This window comes from Labrus bergylta, chromosome 10 (assembly GCF_963930695.1).
Source record: "Labrus bergylta chromosome 10, fLabBer1.1, whole genome shotgun sequence".
Taxonomy (NCBI): Eukaryota; Metazoa; Chordata; class Actinopteri; order Labriformes; family Labridae; genus Labrus; species Labrus bergylta.
This window is the reverse complement of record NC_089204.1, coordinates 4,859,160-4,879,289: the sequence shown is the minus strand read 5'-3', so window position 1 is coordinate 4,879,289 and position 20,130 is coordinate 4,859,160. Positions and strand designations below refer to the sequence as shown.

Below are 20,130 nucleotides of genomic sequence, written 5' to 3'. Positions count from 1 at the left end.
TGGATTGTATGTTTCGTGGTCCACTGTCAATCTATCTCTCAACTCATTCACAGAAACCCTCAAGCACAGCAGTTGAAGTCTCTTTCATGAAATCTAAAGGATAAAAAAAGTCTCCTCCACTTCCACTTCCACTCAGCTCATTTCTAAGTCCACCCTTTTGTCTTTTTTACCTTCCTTCCTCTTTGTGATGGTGGGGGCTCTTTCATCCACGTGATCACAGCTGAAAGCTTGCTGCGGGCTGTCTGACATTTCCATTAAGTGACACGCATTTTCTTGCAACTAGCAATCAGTGGCACTTGTCCTGCCACAGCTGGAGGGTGATTTTAATAATTGTACTTTAGCTCCATTACAAACAGCATCACAGCATCCAAACACATCATAGCTTTGCAAGTGTCGATCACAGTAATAGCAAGAAGGGAAACCAGAACATGCATCTTGGATTAGAAAAAAAGCAAACATCAAACCTTCCTTTGATACTTACCTGGGTTGTACCCAGAAAATAGTCAAGTGTTCAAGCGTCTGAATGTACCTACAGAAATAACAGATGGAGGGAAAGGAAAAGTAGTGGCTTTGGATGCTTCACATTTTGCATTTTTTCTCAAGAGATCAACATTATTGTGGGTCTGCAAGTGGGGGGATGTTTTAGTAATTGCCTTTTGCAATGTTTTGTTGAAATGGGATTACTGTACAGTTCTGAATATAAGATGACCCTGATTATAAGACAACCCTCCCTTTTCAAGAATTAACACCTTATCATGATCACTGTCTCTCCATCTGGTCTCAGTCAGGTGCATTACACTTGCCATAGAGATAAGTGGCTTCCTCTATTGTTGTGTGGATATACTGGCATTTGAAAGTGTGGACCTCAAATATAAGATGATCCCACCAATATGGTATTTCAGTTGAGTCTTAGTCCTGATCTGAAGAGCCATGCTTACTTTTATTTAGTTTTTCTCGTATTGTTCTGTTTGTATGATTGTTGAGTTCTGTGATCTTAATGTGATTATTTAGTCTTTTTGTTTTGTACTGTCTCTTGGTTTTTTGTTGTGTCAAGCTTCAGGTGATTGAAAGCCAATCAATGAGCAGCCATTGCAAATCATGATGGCCTATAAATGCTTTGGTGTGTACTATTGGTTGGTATGCAAACTAAAATATATTAAAATAAAATTGTCACTTTGGAGATATAGAAAGATATAGATAAGTCTCAACAACACAGAAAATGGCCTTGTCTCTTACTGCTGAAAAATTAAGCTTTAGTGTAGGTTCAGTCAGGAAGACTATATAACTACCTTCACAATTGGGTCATTCTCATTCATCTTTTTTTTTGCACACTTACTCTCGTTTCCTCTGTCATTCTTGAGCTGTCATTTTCTGGGGCTGTCATTGGTTAATCAGTGTCAGTGGTACTCATCTAACCAATGGCATGGTGTTCCGCCCTTATTTTCAACCTATCATCGTTCTGCTCCCCTTTTAAATATGATTCTTTCTCTCCCTTAGTTCCTTCATGCTGATGTTTCGTGCAAACCCTCCACCTCCCCAACACTGCCATCTCGCAGAATCATCATCCATCATTTCTCATCCCATCTGGTCTCATCAAGTCATCAGCTTCACCACCACCAGTGTCTGGACTCCATGGGGATCTATTCTGCCGTCGCTCAGAAATGTAATTCTCCTACACATCGCCCACCCCATAGAGTCCAATCGCCAAAAATATTTCTGTCAAGAAACATTTCCATATTTCACTGTAATAAATAATTTTCTTTATTCAGTTGTCTCTCCTGATTGAAATTATTTTCAAACAGACTCTTAATGAGGTGACATATATCAGTGCACCAGGGTTATTTCGTTTTGCATAAAAGGCATTGCATGCTGTGGAAATGGCATTTTCTCAAACAGCAGGTGTTTGCATCTCGCTGTGACTTGGAGTTTGTGCAGAAGAGAATTTACACCCTGCTGACTGTCAGAGTCACGGCTCGATGAATGAGGAAATCTATACAGGGGTGAGTTATTTTCTTTCTGCTCACATAAAGAATTAATGTTGTTCAGGCAGCACAGTTCAACATTAAGGAAATCATGGAGCAACTTGTTTTTCTTTGACCTTGGATATCCATTAGTTCTTGTAAAAGCAGAATAAAATGTTGGGAGAAGAGTTTAATTCGTCCCTTAGAGGTTTATTTCTCAGCCTAAGAGCCAAATATTTTCTTAAAATCTCAAAGTAGAAAATTGTGAAAAAGTCAAAATATATAATATAACATCATAATGTTCCAGTATTAAATCACATCATCAACGATTCCCTCCCACTTCTTTCATCATATAACCTACAAAGAGATTGAACCTAGTTTTTACAGTGTAATTACCATAGCAGATGTTGCACAGCTTGATTGCTGCTCAGAATCAATGACAATAGAGAAAATGAATAATCTAAAGGGCTGCAACAGTCTGTCATGTTCTATCAGGAGAATGAAAGCTAGCTGAAGGATAAACGATGGATAAATCCATCCAACAGACTATCCACAGAATCATCCATCCACCAGACCATCCATTTATCCATCCATCCATCCACCAGACCATCCATTTTTCCATCCATCTACCAGACCATCCATTTATCCATCCATCCACTAGACCATCCATTTATTCATCCATCCACCAGACAATCCATTTATCCATCCATCCAACAGACCATCCATTTTTTCTATCCATCCAACAGACCATCCATTTATCCATCCATCCACCTGACCATCCATCCAACACACCATCCATTTTTTCTGTCCATCGACCAGACCATCCATTTATCCATTCATCCACATAACCATCAATCGAAAAAGACCATCCAACCATGCACCTATCCTGCCAACTGACTATTACATTTGTATGCATCATTGCATGCATCCATCTATCTTTTAGTCCGTACATTATCCATTTGTCCAACCTTTGACTTATGCAAAAATTAGTTTGTTTCATTTCTCCATCCATGCATTAAATCACCACTTCCTGTCCATCAATACATCCATCATTCCCCTAATCCATCATCCAATTAATAATATATGAATATACCAAGCAATCCATCCATATGATTTGTTCCATGTATTATCACTCCTTTCATAGGACTCCAAACATTCATACATCCATAATTTCCAATGAATATATTAACTCTTACATGAAGAAGTGTCTCATATTATATCAAATTAATCTGTACAATGTTTTGTTCCTATGCAGCAGTGACAATCTCACACTTTTGTTCACCTAAAAAACAAAGAAGTGTGAAATTATTCAATTTTTGAGTGTGAAAAAAACAAATGTGTGAATTGTGTTAGTTCCAGTTTGCTAAAGATTTCTAAGAATTTCTTGGCATCATTGACCAGAACAGGTGCAACAGGCTATCTAAACCCTCTCCATTTGTATGATAAATATTTACCAAAGTTTTGATTATTATTGATATCTTGATTGAACTAAATAAATAGCTTTTAAGTGAGTGAGGAGCCTCCAGGTAGATCATTCTTTGTCAATGTATCTAGTTCAAAGTCCTTCATATGTTATGTATTTAAATGTGGAAGAAAGCTGTGAGAGATTTATTTTTGATTCTAAAAAAAAAGATAAACAAAAAAAGTGAATAGAGTTAAGTACACACAAAAAAAATAGGTAAAAAGACTGGCTTGTTTATCGTAAAGGACATTTAAGAATCCTTCTTGGGAAATCTACTTGTTTGCTTTAGTATGATCTGTAGAACGTATGTCATTAATAACTTAATTTCTGTAACCATTCAGCAATACATTTCTAAATGAAAACATGTCACCAACTGTCTTTCTTTACAACCAAATCATAACGTTAGTAGTATTCAAAGTAAATACAGGATTTTACTAGGTTCCATTCATTTCATAGAAGTTTAAAAAAAAAGAGATGTTTTTAAAGACAATCCCTGACATAAACTGGGAGGGTGAGTTGGCATGGAATGACCCAATATACATTAAATGCCTTGAAAAGGCAGCAAGCAACCAGCAATATTATCTCTGCTAAGGACTTTTGTAAATACTTGACATTAGATGAGATGAGATGAGATGAGATTCAACTTTATTGTCATTACACATATACAAGTATAGAGTAACGAAATGAGGTTTGGCATCTCACCAGAAGTGCAAATAAGCAGAAAGTGCAATAGTCTGTGCTATGTACAGTAATTGAGTGCAAGAGTCTGTGCTATGTACAGTAATTCTGTGCTATGTACAGTAATTGCAAAATTTACAGATGTAGCCAAAAAAAGTGAATTATTAGGTAAATCTGGATGGCTGGATTAATGGGATGCAATAAATATAAATAAATGCTATAAATAAGTAATGCTACAAAATAAGTGTGTTTTTAGGATTATAATATACACATTAAGATGCAGTGAGCATGCTATACTAATAATATACAGATTAAGATGCAGTGAGCATGCTATACTAATAATATACAGATTAAGATGCAGTGAGCATGTTATACAAGTTTACAGATAATTTAAAGAATATGAACATACTATAATACAATAATACAGATGGATGAGAGATGAGTGTGTGTGTGACCAGGAGGAGAGGTGGGGGGATGATGGGTGTGAGGTGATATGGAGGGGAAAGGGGGGTCAGCAGGGTGCGGAGAGAGAGAGGGAGAGAGAGAGAGAGACAGAATACAGAGTTCGGGGTGTGAGGTGATATGGAGGGGAAAGGGGGGTCAGCAGGGTGCGGAGAGAGAGAGGGAGAGAGAGAGAGAGACAGAGTTCAGAGTTCGGGGGGTAGAGTTCAGTAGAGAAACAGCTCTGGGGAAAAAGCTGTTCCTCAGTCTGCTGGTTCTGGTCCGGAGGCTTCTGAAGCGCCTGCCGGAGGGCAGGAGGGTAAACAGTCTGTGGGCAGGGTGGGAGGAGTCTTTAAGGATGCCATGAGCTCGCCGCAGACAGCGTTTTTTTTGGACATCCTCAATGGCAGGAAGTGGACACCTTGTGATGCGCTGGGCGGTTTTTACCACCCGCTGTAGCGCCTTACGGTCTGCGACAGAGCAGTTTCCGTACCAGACTGAGACACTGCTGGTCAGGATGCTCTCGATCACACAGCGGTAGAAGTTCATCAGTACAGCTGAAGACAGGTGGTGTCTCTTCAGTGTCCTCAGGAAAAAGAGGCGTTGATGAGCCTTCTTAACCAGACTGGAGGTGTTAGTGGACCAGGAGAGGTCCTCTGTGATGTGGGTCCCCAGGAACTTGAAGCTGGAGACACGTTCAACAGCCATCCCGTTGATGTGAATGGGGTTGTGCGTGCTTCCTCTTTCTCTCCTGAAGTCCACGATGATCTCCTTCGTCTTGCTGGTGTTGAGGAGCAGGTTGTTGTCAGCACACCAGGCGGCCAGATGCTGTACCTCCTCCCTGTAGGCCATGTCATCGTTGTTACTGATGAGGCCAATCACCGCTGTATCGTCCGCAAACTTGATGATGGTGTTGGATCCATGTACAGGTCTGCAGTCGTGGGTGAAGAGGGAGTAGAGGAATGGGCTCAGCACACAGCCCTGTGGTACGCCTGTGTTGAGTGTGATGGTGGTGGAGCAGGTGTGTCCTGACCTAACATACTGGGGTCTGTTGGTCAGAAAGTCCATTATCCAGTGACGGAGGGAGGAGTTGAAGCCCAGGTCTCCGAGTTTAGTGTTCAACTTGGAGGGGATGACAGAGTTGAATGCTGAGCTAAAATCAACAAACAGCATTCATGCGTATGTGTTGTTATTGTCCAGATGAGTGAGCACAGAGTGCAGCGCAGTGGAGACTGCATCCTCTGTACTCCTATTGCTGCGGTAGGCAAACTGGAATGGGTCCAGTGTGGGTGGGAGGCAGTTTTTCAGGTGTGCTAGGACCAGTCGCTCAAAGCACTTCATTATGATGGGTGTGAGTGCCACAGGGCGGTAGTCGTTCAGGCCTGTCGGGCTGGAGTGTTTCGGCACTGGGACAATGGAGGTGGCTTTGAAGCATGCTGGCACAGCTGCTTGGGCGAGGGACAGGTTGAAGATGTCCGTAAAAACCCCAGTGAGCTGCTCTGCACATGCCCTAAGCACGCGCCCGGGGGTGCCGTCTGGACCAGCAGCCTTTCGAGCGTTGATCCGGCTCAGTGCAGCGTGGACGTCTGTGGAGGTGAGTGAGAGGGGCTGGTTGTCTGCAGGAGGTCTGGTCGTGGTCTGTGTCTCTCTGTTGTCTCTATCGAAACGAGCATAAAAGTGATTTAGCTCGTTCAGGAAGGAGACATCTGTGGTTATCGGGGTGGAGTTTCTGGGTTTATAGTCACTGATGGCCTGGATGCCCTGCCACATGCGTCTGGGGTCGGAGTTGGAGAAGTGTTCCTCTACCTTCAGCTTGTAGCAGTGCTTGGCCTTGATGATGCCCCTCCTCAGGTTTGCCCTGGATACGCTGTAGGCCATTGCATCATCTGATCTGAAGGCGGTGTTGCGGGCCTTCAGCAGGAGACGCACCTCCTTGTTCATCCATGGCTTCTGATTTGGGTACGTGGTGATCTGCTTCCATGTTGTAACACTGTCGATGGTGGTATTGATATAATCCAGCACAGAAGAAGTGTAGGTGTCAATGTCTGTGTGAGAGCCCAAGGTAGCCTGCGAAGCAATCATACTCCAGTCTGTGTGATGGAACTTGTCCTGAAGTACAGAGTCTGTCCCCGCTGGCCACACTTTAATCGTTATTACACAAGAATGATTCAGGAGACTCAGACTTAAAATGTGGTTCTAACTAGTGTTAGCAGCGTAAGTAGCTGGCAAACCCTGGTGGATAAACGGGCGGCTAATGTTATCATTTATGGCACACCTGTCGGACCACCTGGGTCTAACAGAGGCTTAAACATCTGCGCTAACAATCAATTGTTACCGAACAGGCTGAACTTTCACAACACCTGAGGTAAACAGGTAGCAATCATTGGTGTTTATTGCCAACAACAGTCTGCCTGAGGCTAACAATTCTCAAAATCTCCCTGAGGTCCACTAAATAATAAAATATACTGTAAGTTACAGCTTATGTCATAGTCAGTAAAGTTTAAGATACACTCAAAGTCTCTTAAAGTCTGTGTAAAGAAAAATCAGAAAATGGTCTCTAAACACACAATGTCCCAAAACATGAAAATAACAATGTTTGACTATTCTGGATTTAGACCTTTAGAAAGTATTTATCACTTTCAGGTTCAGCTTTCTTTGGGTGAGGCCAAATGGGGGGCTCAATGACAGAAGCGTGGTCTGTTTATTTAAATTCCCTGATGAATATAAGTATAGAAGGTCGGTGACCCCAGGTTCAAAATTAGATTCTGGCTCTGGTTGATTAAACATATAGGGCTAGACAGGTCCAATGGTGGCCAGGTGAACCCAACATTGTTGGGTCAAGTTTGCAAATAGTCGTGGTTTTACCAGTACCATACCAGTACACTCACAGCATCCCAGTACAGAGATACTGCTTAATTTTTCATGATCTTCAAACTTAATTTGAATATACTTGGCTATTTTCTTTTATTGAAATATAGCTTGGTGGTTAATAAAACAGTTTTCTTTTGTATAAAAACACATTTTTCATTGCTTTTCAGCATGACTTAGTCGAGACTCAGTGATGAAACATTAAGTGACACTGTGCAAGCAGGTGATCAGGAGGGATTGACACGTGCACACACCTCCACTGAGCTTGTTATAGCACCACGACTTTCACTCAAGTCCTCATTAAGACTTCGACCTTTATACCTTCATTTCACATGGGATCAGTATCTCTCATTATTATTAGACTGTGTTCTTTTGAGCACTATGTAAGCATGGCAGTGTGTATTCTCAGAACGGCCTGCTCTTAAGTGAAAGTGCTGTTGACCCTTTCTAAAGGTCAACCTGGAAAAATGATTGCACAGGGATTGGTCCATATGTCAGATTACCTTGATTGGTCCAACACAATCTGGTACCAACAACAGTCTATTTAAAAATCCCACTGTAACCATTAGCAAATAACAGTAAATAACAGTCGGTAAAAGCTCTTATTTATTAAAATGGGAACTAAACATGGACAAATGGGCCGACAGCAAATTCCAGGCATTAATGAGGGACATTGCTCTAGCATTCAATGGTCTTCTACGTCACATTAAGGTTCACATCAGCCATTGCTAAGTCCCAATAGTGTGTAGTTCTCAGGGAACTCCTTTGTGAATAGTTAAGATTCAAAAAGTCCCCAGAACTATTTGGTCAGAAAACAGCTAATCACTTAATTAGTAATTAATTAATACTGAAGATGATATTTTTTCTTTTTTTTCTTTTGTGAATCATTTAAAAAGTTGGAAAAAAGCTTGTTCTTCAAATAAAAGCCTGTTTTCTTATTTACTTTTTTTTATATGCATGCTATACATATATGTGATTCAATAATATTTATTTTTACTATGAACATTTATCATTATAAAATGTGTATATGCTTTTGAGTTTTTCTGAGTTTCCGGTCCAGAAAGCTGCTTTCAAAAAACTCTCTTATCCTGAGAATTCTTTGACAACACTCTAAAGCTAAAACCTGTTCTGGTTCTCTCATGTCGATTTACAGATCTTTCACTTCAATATTTATTTTTACACTCTTCTTGTTATGGACAGACGCTCTGCATTACTTTTCTGCCCACAAACTGTGTCAAAGACTGTAAAAGAAAGTGATTACTTAAGTGACACTGATGCTTTCACCCATTAAGACACAACACAATAATTCAGTGAACCTGTCTTTGTTGTAAAGTCCAGTTTATGAGCAATTTCCTTGAGATACAATTATAAAATACCACCCGAGCAGCCAAGAAACTCATTATCATGAATTACTTTTACTGGCATACTTTTACTGGCATTCAGGTCACATGTGAAGAGCGCGTGTGGGAGACTAAATACATGTGCTTAAAGTCTATGTGTAGGATGCACCGTAAATTATAATTGTGTATAATTAAGAGAAATATTAATGCAGTTGTATAATGTGATGCTCTACCTACATCAATACATAAAAACACCATCATCATTTAAGTTTTTCAGGCTATCTGTCACAACTTGCAGAAATCGATTCACTGTGACTGGACGATGGGAGCATCGCTCCTCTCTGACTTTTACGATCAAATGATTTTAGCTTTATTTAAAGTGAGCAGCTGCAACGTTTACTCCCACTCTGGTGTCAAACGTGCAGAGGCGACTGGACCCACTGGTATCGGCTATAATCATTCTTATCAAACAGCAGCTGACATACAAAGTGGGACAAATATGTGGTCTGCTCACTTTCATGATGGTGGAGTGTTGTAGTGTATATGCTGCAGTTAGGAAGTGTGAGGGTAAATGCCAAGGACCAAATTACTCGAGGAAATATAGATTTTATAAGATACAATGAGGTGAAAAAGACTTTGATTTCTATTTGGTGTTCCAAACTTTTTCCAGTGATCTTTACTTTGAAATCTAAGAACAGGTTGTTTTTTTTTACATTACCCTAAAAAAGGAAAATTTATATCAAAACAGTAAAAAAGCATCTTTGATAAATGTGAGGGTATCAGTAACATTCACAAAAAAAACTGAGTGAAAAAAGGAGTCTTAATATAAAAAAACACCTAATTTGTTGCTTGGAATATCTCCGCGGACTGTGTCGCCGTGGTAGATCAAGCTTTGATTGACATGTCCCTCTATTGATTAAAGTCTATGTGTAGGATGCATTATCTCTTTGGCTCCCCATAAAGTACTGGAGACTGTGACACTCAGTGGAGTGCTGTTTAAATTAGAAGCAGACCAGGAAGCAGTAGTAGCAAAGTGGGAACATAATTAGGGTTGTAAAAAATGTCTACCCACTATATCAAATATTTACTAAAGCTGAATGGGTTTTGTGACATAATCTAGACTATATATATTGTAAAAAGTGATGGTGCTGGTTTATTTCACACAATTTAGCGATTTTTGTGGAAATTGCGTTTTGTTTTGGGAATTCTTACGGTTTCAACTTTTCATACATAAATATACATTTATCTTCTAAATATATCATATTTATACTACAGCCGAAGTAGTAGTAACGTGGAATATCTGCGAAAATAGGTAAGAGACAGTAAAGATGATTTTTTTATTTAATATAATTTAGACAAATGAGGAGTCCAATATGCCGTGGATTACAGCTTCCGCATTACGTCATTGACTCACTGATGGGGAGATGTACAAGATTTACATGCCGATGTAAATGTATATTGATAGCTATTTTTATGGCGCTTATCTATGAATAGGGCAATTCTATACAATCAAGGCACATACCATATGGTTGTGAGCTTACATTTGTTGGTTGTCCACAAGGGGAAACCTCCGGTCTCGAAAAATGAAGCCTATGCGGAAGTACAAAAAACTGCAGTTCCTCGATGTTCCGCTTGAGGCTGGCTGCAGAAGCGCCGGAAGTGCCATAAGCCCACAGCCAAAAAAGCCCATTTTTACCACAGGAATCAACATGTTTACAGCCTGGTTCAAAAAACGAGATATATCTGAGAAGTTGACGGCCCCTTCTCCTCACACTGTGGGGGGGGGGTGAATTTTTTTATAACTCATCGGATTTTATTCTATTAAGGAAAACGACTATGCCCATATTTGGTTGTGTCAGATTTGATTGACAGCTCTGCGCGCTGCATCTGTCTGTGAGGTCAGCAGGTCAGGAGGCTAACAGCTTGATCCGTCTGATTTCTCCTCTTTCTTACTTCGTTTGGAGAGTTTGTTTAACACATATCTGACAACATACATGGCTTGCTGTGCGGTTAACAGACCATCCAAGAAGTTGATGCTTCAGTTTTTTTCGGTAAGTGATATAGTAGTGTTATATTTACTGCATACTCATGTGTCGGTATTTATATTTACAGACCTAGCTTGTTTAGCGTTAGCTTGTAAACCAGTCGGCTAACTGTGTAGCTCATTATTTACGGTCAATGGTTTAGAAATGTTTGTTGTTAAGATGTTGTTGTTGAAAATAGTGAGTTTGTGTGATGTTAGAAGCTAAAGGTTCACCTCGGTGGTTATCTGACGTTATGATGAATGTTATACTCCACGTAAATGTCGACATTAAAAAACAAACTGTGTAGTAATTATCCGTCAGTAACATAAACTGAACTGAACCTAATCTGCTGTGTAGGTTATAGAGGATGACATTAATGTTACATGGTTGATGTAGTGTCTTAAGATTTGTGCAAACTGTTAACAAATAAAAAAAAGCACTTTGTAAGAGCATCTGTAACCATTAAGAACTATATTAATAACCAGATTAATTTTCACTGAACTCATACACAGAATATAGCCGTAGAAATATCAATAACATATGAAATATGTATGAAAATAAGATATAAAGCACATAGATATAAAGTATAAGAAATAGTTTGAAGAATACAGCCATGTACCGAGCTCATGTTAATAATAAATGAGTTACTGTATGTTCTGTACTAAAGCACAGAGAGTTGGGACCTGTTAATGATTTAAATAATTCAGGTTGTATTTGTTTCATGTTAAGATGAAGTACTATTCACAATAAACTGCTTAATTTTTCCTCACAAAATCTGAGACCATTTGATGTGGAATATCATTGTGTGAGTGAGAGAGCTGAAAACAGCATGATTACAATAATGTTTATCTTCTTAACTTTGAATAGATGTTGATTACCTGAATACTGTACCTTTGTTGTCTGGGTAGTACACTGTTGGATTTATAAATGTGCTCTTACACACAGATGATTACAGAAAAATAGATGAGAACAAACAAAATGATTTAATGAATAACTGATATTTTCTCTCTTTCTTTGTCATCCTGAAGACCTCTCACTAAAAGTCCATGTTCTCCTGGATCCATGTCACATGCTCAAGCTTCTTCTGAATGATATTTCAACAGTCGAAGTTCTGGTGAGAGAAGATGGCCAGCAGATAAGACAGCAGTACATCAACGAGCTCCACAAGCTTCAGGAGGAGGAGGAGGGTTTGCACCTTGAAAGACTGTATTCATGCTTCAGCTGTTCAAATAAAAATAGATCTCCTCCAAACAACTTGCAATCAAACTATTTTCTTTCCTTTTTGAAAACCTTTGTCCAGTTTAGATGGGAGAAGTTGATATTATGTGATATTGATCTGGGAAGACTACATTTCTAAATCATTTTTAACTGTGTTTTTATTCACAAGCTATTGATCTTATTTACTCTCCATGTATCTTGATTTAAGAATGGGGCTGTGTTTAAGGTCATCATTTTGCAATGACTCTGTTCCATCCCACTTTCAGAAATGAACTACATTAGTATTTATCAAAAGAATAAAAGGTTGCGTAAAAGTAGACTTCCTTCCCTAAGCTATTGAGTTGAGCATTAATGCACATTTTAGTCTTGTCATTTCAAATCTGAAATGTATACACATGAGTAGACATAAAGGAGTGCATTTATATAGAAATATTTATTTAATCTGAAAAACAACATTAAAAAAAGTCTGTTTTTACAGCAGAGATTAACATGTTTACAGCTTGGTACAAAACAAACAAATAGGTGTGATTAGCTCATGTCTCGATGGACACATACTGTACGGGGGGTGAATGTTTTGATGACTCATCAGTTTTGATTTGATGAAGGATAAGAGTTATTCACAATAAGGCGTGTAGCTGACCAGCTTGACAGGGGTGTAACGGTTTGTCAAGAGGTTTAAAACCCGTCTCAGCTCCAGCTCTCAGCCTGTGGGTGTCATCACTCAGTCCATCCGGGGGAGACCTCCCTCACAGCGAGCTGTTGAAGAGAAGCAACTGAAGTCCACCCCAGAAGAACCAACAAATGCAGATGTTGTTGAGGCTCAGGTTTCTTCCTCTGTCTCTGCAGCTCTCTGGGCACCTCGACGGACAAGTCACCAATAATCCACACTGTGTCTACAGGAGAAATACAAAGGTGTTCAATTAATGCCTCAGACAAGACAAAATGTACAGTTAACTACATGTGACAGCTCAGGCTGTTTTTTTGTTATTAGCCACATCTGCAGGAATAATATTGAACAAGGTAGCTGCAACTCATCATAATAGATGCCAGTCTTAAACACTATTTTTTCTAATACTTAAAGTTTTTGGTGTGAAGCTGACACTGTCCACAGACTCCATGACTTCACGGGGTTCAATAGAAAACAAATGTCTTATAATAAAGACTAAATAATTATTTTTCAATTGTCATGTTCACCGTCATCGCTGTTGACATCAGTAAATATAAGACACAGACATTCCTCTTTTTGTCAGAACAGTAACATGAACTGTATGCTTTGTAATATTCATTTCTTCTGGATGTCAGTCTATGGATAAAACTTTGTTCATGTATTGCTCTGCTAACACTGACAAAGTCTAACTTCTCTGACAAATAACTAATAACCATGATTGTATATTTAAAAAAGTGTAGTTTTAAGACTTTAATTAAATATTTGTGTTGAATATAATTAATTTTAACTGTGTTGTAGAAAAGTTAAATGTTAACTTACTGTTTGTAGAGTTTTCTCAGGACGAGCAGGAATAGGGGATGATAGCAGCCTAGCTGTTAGCTATGCTGTCAAGTGGACTGCTAACGTCGAGCTGAATGGGCGGAGTTAAGTCCCGCCGGTCCCGCCTTACTGCTGTTGTTAGGTTGATCCGAAGTTAGGTTGAGACTGCAAATCCAATATGGATGCGGCCGTCGATTGGACTCATTTTCTGCCTATGTCACAGACGGGTCAGGGTTCGTCCAGTAATATTTACAGTCTATGGTTGTCCAGTTTTTTTTTTTGCAGCAGAAAATATATTTATGGTTGTAGATTGATTAATTACTCAGTTGACTTTCAAATTTTGCACAATTTCAGTCACCTAAATGTTCTGTGCACAAAGCCTAATTAATGCCATGTGCAATGTACATTATCTGCTCTAAAATATTTTTTGTAAGTCTCTCCTAAATACAGGTTGTTTGTTGTGGATATCTTTATGTTTGTGCACTTTGAGGTGAAGCATTTCTAATTTCATTGTACAGTTATATACTGACCATAAAAGCTTTCTATTATAATATTATTGAGATACATAAGACAAGTCCACAATTCCCATACATATTTTATTTTTAAAAGACAAAAAAAAAACAACACCTCTGCATAATTGACAGTTTGTAGAAACCCACGTGCAGTTTTAACTCAACCCACCAGAACAGAACCACTTTTTCTGCTGAAGTTGATCTTAAAAACGATCAACCAAGGGGAGAAGGAGATCAAGAGAGGAGAAATACTCAGTGAGCGACAGAGAAAGAGAGAGAGAGTAGACTCCTTTTGGGGGAAGTCAAAGTTCTTCATCAGAGGAGGAGCTATTTTCCAAGTTTTCTTCTTCATCAGCGGACGAGTCATCCATAGAGACTGAAAACACAAAGTCCCAAAACACTTAGGTATATTGTACGTGCTGCACCCTGCTGCGCTTGAACTACGGACAATCTTCTCTTTAGCAGACAGAGTAGCCCCTCACGTCCTCTCTCCGTCAACTCCTCGGTGCTGCCTGACAATAAGACATTAAATTGAATTTAAAATAAGAAAAAAAAAAAGCTACAAGCAATTTCCCAAAAATATTTATTGTACTTACTTTGCTGGGTGATACCTTCAGAAAGCTGGGATGAAAGCTCGTCAATCATACTCCTCATGTACTCCCAGTGCTGCTTGACTTCACAAACTACAATAACCTCCTCTTCTTTCAGTCTGGTCAGCAGCATTACCTTGTCATGAACGCTTTTTTTCTTTGCCGTATCGCCATGTCCTGCAATTCATCACATTAAAGTGTTATCAATAATCTAACGTTTCTCTCAAGGCACATGCATCAGAATAGTGTATTCAGTGTCAGACATGAAGGGCACAATGTTACTCACAGCCATCATTGTCTTGATCAGATTCCTCTTCTTCATGTGTGTTGCTAAGGCCACTGGAGGGCACACTCTCCTCCTGCAGCTGCTCTGTAAGGCGTCCCTCTTCAGCCTCTGTTTGGTTCAGATCCAGTGACCTGTGGGGTCTGGAGTCTGATTTTAGAATGGATGAAAGAATGCATACACATCCTGGCGAAGAACATGGAGGACAAACATAAAGACATGGACAGGTTAAGCTTGAACTGTTTGGAAACATCCTCTGAAACCGACAGCATCCCCTCAAAATATGAACCAGAGTAAAGCTCCAAAAGTTTGCTGAATGATTCAAGTGGTGAGGAGACCAGCTATAATATAACGGAGATCATTGCTAATCTGATAGATAAACAAATAGAGCAGTCGAAGATTTTGTCGGAGAAAATGTCCTGTGAGTAAGAGCCTTTGCCCCTTTTTTCAGCATAACTGGAACTTTTAATATCTGGCAGTTATTTACAATTTACTGTATGTTATAAGAATGTAATAACAGTTTTAAATGAAGAAAAACACAAAAAACGGATTTTGATTTGACAGTTTTAGTGATAAGAAACATTGGAATTGTCCATGAATAACAGATTTTGCAAGTTAATTTGACATTTTAAAATGTATAAGACTATTTACAATAAAATGTATGATTCTTATTCTCTACTATGTGCAAAAACAGGGGCCATATAATGGAAACTATATACAGTATATTCTTTTTGCCCCACACATGGTAATGCTCTCCTCTCTGACAGTCCCTTTACATTCAAAGGCCTTGGTGGTACTGCCAGTGACAGGTTCCTGTTTGGCTGCAGACACAGGCCCACATCACAGTCCTCACACTTCCAGGCAGTGCTCCTCTTGCAGAGTTTGCAGCGCCGTCGCCCCATGCTGGGTCTCTGACCTTTGGTCTGGTCGCTGCTTGTGGGGACAGGTAGGTGTTTACTACCAGGGGTCTGACAAAGGAGCCAGTCTTGTGGATGACAAAGGAGTTTGTCACGGCGATGTCAACCAGATGGTTGGCCATCTCCTGGTTTTCCGGTGGTGTCCACTCCCCCCATGTACTTGTTGTACTCTGTAACAGTGGTGAGTCTGGGGACAGAGATCTTTTGTTTTGGCCCATCACCTATCTTCTGCCAGCGCTGCACCGTGTCCCCAATGTACACTGGGTGGATGGTGGAGCACAGTGAGACCTCTCTAGTGTCCATCCACTTCACAAATAGAAGGTCCCTGTCCCTGATCCAGCGGATACTGCCTCGTGGGGATCTTTTGGTGAGGGCAAAAGGGGACATCAACTCTTCCTTGCCTGAATAAGAAGATGTTGTCATTGTCATTTCATAGTACTTTCGTACACTGAAACAAAATGTATTCTCTGCATTTGACCCATCCTATATATGATACACATCACTAGGAGCAGTGGGCAGCTATTGCACATTACCTGTTCATATTTTGAGGGGATGCTGTCAGTTTCAGAAGACGTTTCCGAACAGTTCAAGCTTAACCTGTCCATGTCTTCATGTTTATCCTCCATGTTCTTCGCCAGGATGTGAATGCATTCTTCAATCCATTCTAAAATCTCCGACTGCTCTACGCTCCAAATCCCTGCTGGCTCAGGTGTCTGTAGAGGAGGGGACTGGTGTAGAAGTTGTCTGTATAGACGATCTACCCAGACCCCAGGTAGTCTTTGGCTATCTTATCTTTGTCTTTGTTCCTTCCTTTCAGGGTTCGAAAATGGATGGATGGCTCTCCAGACTGCAAACGACCACAGCACTCCAGGGAGGATGAGCAGGTTGCAGACAACTAGGGATCATGGAATCTTTCTTCTCCAACTCACAAAAAAAACCCCGGCATTAACAAAAACAGTTAAAAGCCTAATTAATGCTTGAACTTTAAATTACACATTAAATATCAACAGCGTTTGTCATCTATGACAAAGGACTCAGATGAAATACAATGTAAAACACACTGTATGTCACATTCTTTTCAATAAACAAATTTAACACCAAATAATTTGTCATCTTATTCAGATTAACCTATATTTAATACAGTTAGCTTGATCATTAGATTACAGAGCTTGTATTCAGCGCTCTCATTCATAACCATATGTAAACAATTCATTTTTCCTGTGATCAGCGGCACTTGAACATACTACAACATCAGGCTACAAACAATAGCAAGTCCACCATATTTTAAAAACATCTTACTACTACACGAAGGTAGCAGAAATAGCAAAAAAAAGAAGAAGAAAACTTTTCAGTTACAAATTAGCAAAGTCATATTTCGTAATCTGCTATTTCCTATATTGAATATGTTCTGGACTATAATTTACCAAATGAATGTAACCAGTGGTCTTCTGCTTTTTGTTGTGATAGTTCTGCTGTGACAGCAGCATTCTCTTCACTGGACATAATTCATTCTCTGGCAGAGATAAGCACGGCTGAAAACCTCCATACCCAGCCTGCTCTGGTTATCCACAGACTTAATAAAAATACAGAAAAAATAAGCTTTTCCGTCCACATAATCAAGCTTTAACTGCAGTGCACAACAAGCTTGCTGCTATGACTAATAAAATGAACATTTATGCAGCATATTTAAATAAGTCATTCACTTTCACAGTTAGAAGAAGACTCTAAACATTGTGGAGTACAAAATGCACATAAAGCAATAGAAATACGAGGAAGGATGAATACAATCTTTGACAAAACAATGCTCGCCGACAGGGAATCATCTGCTAGAGGAAAGGGGAGGGGGCACAAATAACATCTGAAAGAATAACGTAAAGAAAAGAAGGAAGGAGGGGTTGCAAACCACAAGACAAGTTAATCATGGAGTCCCAAAATCCTCTCAGATTAACATAAAATATAAGGTTGCATATTTGACCCTGGTATATGAACATTAATCTATAATGGAGAATAAGACTAAGCGTGAAACTTATAGTGACCGAGTGGGAAACAGCAACCTCATTAGGAAAATCAAAGAACTAACTCAGAGTTAAGGGACTTCATTATTGGCTCTACTCTAAGACCCGGGGCTATGGTCCACTTCCTGCACAGATTGACTCTGACCACAGCCAAACGCCCAGAGCAGTGGCAGAGGAGGGGGGGGGGTATTCTCATACATTAATTGTATGTGTATGCACTAGATTTTAATATGGCTTCTCCCACAATGCATATCTTATTGAGCTGCATCGGTTCAGTACATTTCTCACCCTCAGAGTGGCTCAGGAGAATGGTGACTACAGGAACGGTCACAGGCAGTCAGGAGTCTTTGCACTGTGACAAATTTTGTCTCCGTCTCTGCAGAAAAGTGCTGACACTGCTGCAAAGCTCAAACCATTCGTCACACTGCTGCTGTACATCATTTTTATTTAAAACAGCAATATGCAAGTTTGCAGTTTCTTTGAAGAAAATGAATTATTAGTCAATATCAGTGTGTTAGAAATATATTTTATTCATATAAAACAGACTTTGGGAAACATGCTGAAAAATAGAGTCAAAGGGAACTGACAGCAAACAGAGCTCTACACGACATAAAGCAGAAATCTGGAAAAATTAAGAATTAAAAAAAAAAACGAGCTGCAACCTCCGGTTTAATAATGAAGCCAGTGCAGAAGTGCTGAAACCTGCAGGTTCTTGACTCACTACCAGAGACTGGCTCCAAAAGCAAATTAAGTCCCATTTACACTCATACCAAAATGCTCATTTTGACAACAGAAATGAATGTGTTTACAGCCTGGTACAAAAAACAACACTTTTTGCCCTGAATAGGGTATGCCTTAATTGGCGCACACTGTACCGTTTTTTTCTTATAACTCATCTGTTTTGATTATATTTATGTCAAGTCTTGTGCATAAAATAGGGGCGTGGCTGAGGAGACTAATAGGTGGACACATTGTAGCTGGAAGTTTTTTCTCAACACTGTCACTAAACCTTTCTAAATGTTGCTTAGTGCTCATGATGGATTCATGTTTGGTAGATAATAAAGCATTGAATAAGGTCTTTGACCTGCTCTTGTAAAGTGTCTTGAGAAATCATTTGTTATTTATTGGCGCTAAATAAAGATTGATTGAGATTGACAGATAGATGTTTGCCAGGAGGCTGATGGCTAAAGGATGGCCTCCGCTCCTCTCTGCCTGTGTCTCCATTGACCCAAAGTTTAAGTCCGCATTTCCAATATGGCAACTGCAGTTGTTTGACTTAAAGACTCCATCTCAGAAACAGTCTCAGTGGGTGACGTCATTTACACTCTGTCTATGTTCTTTGGAGTATGTTGTATCCAGTCTATGAATAAAACCTGCAGTGGGCACTTTAACATTGTCGCTTTGTTTCTTCTCAGATGCTTCTATGGAGACACGCTTTAAGCTTGAAGCATCACAGGAGCAGGATGGACATGATGCTAAAGCCACTGGAACCCAAACACCACAGCAGTCTTTCAACTATTTAAAGTATTTTACAGTTAAAAAAAACAACATTCTTTGGTTAAGCAACACTGCTTTAAAAGCTTAAAACTTTTACTTTGAATGTCTGTGCTATGGTGCTTTAATTGTACTTCAGTGAGCAATTGTGCATTGACTTTAGGAAAACTTGGCCTCTTGCTATGGAAACGAGGAAACTTGTCTAATTCACAAATGGAGGCACACACAGCCTTTTGCGTTTAAAGTAAAAAAAGTGGTAAATGTGCCAGTTGATTTACAAATGGTGGAGCTCCAATTGAATTCTACCCTCTGTGTGCAGAGCAGAGATGAGATGAGATGAGATTCAACTTTATTGTCATTACACATATACAAGTATAGAGTAACGAAATGAGGTTTGGCATCTCACCAGAAGTGCAAATAAGCAGAAAGTGCAAGAGTCAGTGCTATGTACAGTAATTACAACATTTACAGATGTAGACTAAAAAAAGTGAATTATTAGGTATATCTGGATGGCTGGATTAATGGGATGCTATAAATATAAATAAATGCTATAAATAAGTAATGCTACAAAATAAGTGTATTCTTAGGATTTGAGGGGGGTGCCAATCAATACCTGATCGTGTTACCTATATTATTTATTATAAAGCACATCTTGGGGATGTTTTGTAAATCTCTTTCTCTCTCTGACTATAATTTATATACATAGTTACCAGTTTTGCCAACTTGGCAACTTTCTTGCTAAATCTGGCAACTTTCCAAATCCTCTTGCCGAGTTTTATACTCAAAAGCTACTAGTTACAAATCTAATGACTTTTTTCCGGTGTTTTGGAGACTCTGACGT

At 39.4% G+C, this 20,130-nt stretch overlaps 1 long non-coding RNA gene across 1 annotated transcript; it reads right to left on the bottom strand.

The window, feature by feature from the left end:
* Window positions 1-14,011: 14,011 nt before the first annotated feature.
* Window positions 14,012-19,296, bottom strand: LOC136180369 (uncharacterized). Its single transcript, XR_010667057.1, has 4 exons — window positions 16,314-19,296; window positions 14,867-16,181; window positions 14,587-14,757; window positions 14,012-14,502 (listed from the first exon to the last, which is right to left on the bottom strand). It is a non-coding gene; the product is annotated as an uncharacterized lncRNA (long non-coding RNA).
* Between the last annotated feature and the right edge of the window lie 834 nt (window positions 19,297-20,130).